Below are 5351 nucleotides of genomic sequence, written 5' to 3'. Positions count from 1 at the left end.
AACCACTACCTCCACTTGCTTTTGCAACCCTCCTTACGCCAGTTTCCTACCTAGGTCCTGCCCTCTCCTTCATGATGCCAGAAGCATCAGAAAAAGCTGTACAAGTGGAGAGAGTGCAGGGTGGCCAATGGTCCGATGTGACTTCCTTCCTGGCCACCATGCTGGGCACAATGACTGGTGTCCCCTCTGTGCAGTGTCATGTGGCCACCTTCAATGTGCTGCACTGCTGATCTAAAACAGGGCTACGAGGGGGTTTTGTTTGTGTTTCAGATCACCAAGCCAGTTCTATTTAGTTTGCAACTGCAAGGAAAAATGTATCGCAGGCAAGGTTGAGGGATGTCATGATCTGAGGAAGTTTAGAAGGGCTTCGTCCATTAAAAAAATTAATTTTCAAAAAAAGTTGCAAGCACAATCCAAAGAATGCCCATACACACTCACCAGGGGGTTCCAGCCAGGTTTCCCCAACTGTCCTGATATTCTCCTCCGGGATCTCACAGGGCACTTCCTTGGCCTAATCTTTAGCCTCTTTCAACCCAAAGCAACCTCTTACTCATTTCCTGGTCTTTGTTATCTTTACATATTTGAAGGTGACAAGCTGGTTATTCTGTAGAACAGCCTCAATTTTGGCCTATCTGACGTTTCCTCGATTAGATTCAGGTTATGCATTTTGTGGGGACGGTTGCAGAGGTGATACTCTCTTTTCAACCCATTAGGTGGCCCATGCTTGTCCTGTCGTATCATTAACTTGGGTCATTTGAGTAAGGTACTCTTTGCTAGGTTTCTTCACTGTAAATTATTCTTTTCCCATTTATAATTAATAATATTTTATGGGGAGATAGTTTGAAACAAGGTGTCATACTTCCCATCCAACTTTCAACCACACACACACACCCTACCTTTATATTTCTATATAACAATATTTAAAGCCATGAACTCACACCAATACCACCAATTACAGTCCAACACTACAGCGTTAATTCTAGCTTATACCTGTCCATGTTTCCTTGTCTGTAACTCGCTTCGCTGACAAGATGTTTAGCTCTCATTATCCCCAGTATATTTATTTGCTCAATCCCTTGTACGTAACCAATCTCCTGGCTCTATCAGCCTGCTCAGCCCACCGTCCTTCCTTGAACTCTCATTTGTCCTGGGCAGCTTTCCTCACCCAAGCCTGCCTAATGGCTTTTCAGGAAGGAAGGAAAGAAGGGAGGGAGGGAGGGAAGGAGGGGGGAAGAGACAGAGGGAGGCTTTACACATAAAAATATAAGTATAGAATATTGATCCAGTCTCCATGATTACTGATTCTTAAATAGATGTGCACTTTTTTTTTGCATTTGAACATATGTCTTCAGGACATAATTTAAATCTTTAAAAACTAGAGACAGTCTTAATATAGCCTTCATAATGATTTTCAAAACGCTGAGGTATGTGGTTTTGAAGTCAATTGAATTCAACACATCTGTTTTGCAATGGGAAGTATTTACATGATCCAGTAATTATGGCAATATTCCAGTAATTAAGTGCTATGTTTTTATGATTGAGAGTTGTCTGCATTTTTGGTGATGGGGTAGGATTAGGAGACAGACTGAGCAGGATGCAGAATTTACCTTATCTGGCATTCTGTCTTCTAAATGACTCGAAAAATCTGATGGGATTTCCAATTAGCTTGATGTGATAGAAATGAGCCAAAACTTAAAGTGATTATTGTTTCAACGAGGACTATTAGGACATTCAAGTTCAGAATTTATCGCGTGATAAAACTATCTTTCCACGGATAGTGATGGCACTACACTGAACCAGTTAAACTCTTACATAGCTTACTTCGTGATGGCTCAGATTTGAGAGAGCATGACCAGGATTTGGAGGTAGAATTGGTCCTCGTGGAGGTCCTTGTGGCCTTATTAGCACTTCATAATAACTAGGTGGTTCAGTGGATAAAAAGGGTAAACATGTTTACTAGCTAAGACTATGAGAATCTAGAATGATGGTTGACGCAGATCCTCTCTTACTACAAGCCACAGTGGGAGCCCAAAGAGGTCTTCAGGGACCCACATCAATAAAGCTGATAAAGTCTGAAGGATGTTCCAAGAGAAACCAGTAGCACTAGAAGGCTAGAGGTTGAAGAGAGCAGAAGCAACGGGATTGGGCTGACCCCTAGATGTTTATTCTGCCCACAGAAGTGAAGGTTAGGAAATGTGATCAAGGTTTTCACTCCCGCCATTTGCAGGGACTCCTGGTCTTTGGGAATTACCAGTGGAAGTGGGAAGGGGTGCCTTCCCTCCTGCAGATGTTTCTATGTCTTTGTAAACTTTTCTTCTCTTATGCAGGAAGTTGCTGATGTTCATTACACCTTTTCTCTGTATGGTGTTTCTCAATCTACTGTAGATATATTTTTATAAAATACAGTAAAAATGAATTACTAGGAAATTGAAATAAAGACAAGTCCTGAGTTTTTATTATGAGAGACAACAAACATAACATTACTTTATTAAATTGCTATAAAGTTTCTCAGTCTCTAACTTGTCTTGTTGCAGACAGGGGACAGCTCACAGACCCGGCATTGGTATACAGAGCTCACGCTTAAGTGTATTACTGAGCGTCATCAGTGCTTCTCAAACGCTAATCTGGGAAACGCCCACCCAGAGCTGTTAAGTGCAGTACTTATTTATTTAGTAGGCTTGGGCAGGCCGGAGAGTCAACTTCTATCAAGCTCCCAAGTGATACCGACGCTGTGGTCCATGGCCCACATTTTTGATGGCAAGGTTTAAAGTTTAAAACCTTTATAAGCTGTTTTATTTGCTTTTCACTGATTTTTTTTGAGCTAAGAATTCTTCATTTTACTCATGTTTAAGTCGGATTTACTGAGATACTTTACATAGAGTGATTTTTTTTTTTTTTTTCGAGTTGGAGTCTCACTCTGTTGCCAGACTGGAGTGCAGTGGCTGCTCCCGGCCACCGCAGCCTCGACCTGCTGGGCTCCAGAGATCCTTCCGCCTCAGCCTTCCGAGTAGCTGGAACTACAGGCGCGCGCTACCACGCCCGGCTAACTTTTTAGCCTAGGCGGGCCTCGAACCCGCGGGCTCAGGCAATCCACTCACCTTAGCCTCCCAAGGCGCAGGATTACAGGCTGAGCCACCGAGCCCGGCTAGAGTGATGTTAACACTGTTTAGTGCACAGTCCTGTCGTTTTTGACCAACCTATACATCCGTGTGCCTGCCACCACTGTAATCAGGATGCAGAACAGTCCCCTCTCTCTCCAGCTTCCTCGGGCTCTTGCAGTCACCCCCTTCCTAACTCCCATCTCCAGCAACTGTAGCTTTGCTCTCCGTCCTTACAGTTTTGCCTTTTCTAGAATGCCACAGAGTACATTGTTGCATGTGTCAGTAACTCGTTCCCTTTTATTGCTGAGTCGTATCTCATTGCGTGAACACAGCAGGTCACCCTTTAAAGGACTTTTGATTGTTTCTGCGTTTGGCAATTATGAATAAAAGGGCTACGAACACTCCTGAAAGTTTTTGTTGAAGATCATTTTTTCAGTGAAAATGCCGACAGGTCACTCTTCTATTTATTACCAAAAAAAGAGGAAAATGAAAGCACATCAGTGTGGGCTGACTGTTTCAAGCAGCCTTTCTTCAAGTACAGAGTGCCCATAGGCGTCACAGGAGGGTGTCAAGGACAGAAAGAAAATGGGATGAAATTCGAAGGCTTGAAGGGGCTGATTCTTAACAAGCCTGGAAGCTGGAAGTAATATACCCAGATGAATTGGTTTTAAGATGGTTTTGCCAAGCAGGCAGTCCTCAACACACAAACTCTCGGTTCGTATATGTCTTACACACACCAAGCAGTATATTTTGGAACTGATTTTCGTTTAGCGATTCGGGTGTGGGAGAGCCAGACTCCAAGTACAGAGAGATCTTCTCTCCGGCAGACAACAGGCATACAACAGTAGTTCCTGTGAAACAGTGTGAACGCACAGAGAACGATTCCAGTTTTTGACATCTCATTCGACGGGCGCCTTCGGGAATGCAGCCTTTAGTGCCCAACCTGGTTGTGAGGGCAGACGGTCGTACTCCCATGGTCTGCAGAGACACTATGCCACATCAGAGAGGCGCTGCCGGCGGAGGTTCTAGGACTCCGGGACTTCCTCTGTAAGTCCAGGCTTCTCTCTGTTATCCCATGTTATGCCTGCAAGAAGTTCCGTCTCCCCTGGCAATAAACGCCCGCCTCGCGAGGGCATCCGGCTGGAAGGGCGGGGCCCGAGGCTTCTAGCGCTGTCGGGGGACACGCCGCGGGTCAGGACAGGTCGTGCTCGCGACGCTGCCCGCCAACACGGTCCCTCTTTACCACTGTCCGCCCGGGTGGATGTTGCTCTTTTCTGCAAAGAGCCCTGGGGCTTCTCCTGTTTCTTTGTTTGTTTTGAGTCGGAGTCTCACTCTGTCGTCCAGACTGGAGGGCAGGGGCCGCTCCCGGCCACCGCAGCCTCGACCCGCCGGGCTCCGGCGATCCTTCCGCCTCCGCCTTCCGAGGAGCCGGAATTACAGGCATGTGCTACCACACCCGGCTGATTTTTTTTGATTTATTGTAGAGATGAGGTCTCGCTGCCCAGGCGGGTCTCGAACCCGCGGGCTCAGGCCATCCACTCACCTCGGCCTCCCAAAGGCGCGGGATTACAGGCTGAGCCACCGAGCCCGGCCGTCATTTTTTGATTTATTGTAGAGATGAGGTCTCGCTGCCCAGGCGGGTCTCGAACCCGCGGGCTCATCCTGTTTGCTTTTAAAACTGCTCCAACAGGTGCTTTTGGAGGTAACTCCTCCGCCCCTTGAGAATCCCCGATCCGGGTGGACAGCTCTTACTTTAACCTTCCCGGAACAGCTCAGCCCCTCCCGTCCATAAGACGGGAGCAGGCGTGAGGCTGGCGCTCCCCACCCAGGCGAGACGGGACTTGCGGGCACAACGTGGGACAAGGAAGGAAAGTTCGACCTGCAGAGGAAGTCCCGGGGGCATAAAGCCTCAGCTGTGCAAACTCGGACGTGCGGCGGAGCCTCTCTGATGGGACGCGGGTTCTCACCACCAAAATGAGACGACCCCACCCAACTCCCGTCTTTGGGGGGCGGAAACGGGGCTAGGACGAGCGGCGTCTATGGAGTTCTGCGAAAAAGTCAGACCCGTAGAGACGGAGCCCGCTGTGGGCCGATTTCCACGCAGAGAGCCAGCTCGGGCTCGTGTCGGGCTCTAGCCGGAGGGGGCTTTAAGCCGAGCGACCCGCACTCAGTGGGGCCCCCGCCGCGCTCCCCAAGCCAGCGCCACGCTGCCGCCGAAGCCCAGGACCCTCCGGGGACCGCCTCCTCGAA

This window comes from Carlito syrichta, unplaced genomic scaffold (assembly GCF_000164805.1).
Source record: "Carlito syrichta isolate Samal-C Ts95f unplaced genomic scaffold, Tarsius_syrichta-2.0.1 Scaffold312159, whole genome shotgun sequence".
NCBI lineage: Eukaryota > Metazoa > Chordata > Mammalia > Primates > Tarsiidae > Carlito > Carlito syrichta.
Note: the sequence above shows the minus strand (reverse complement) of the source record.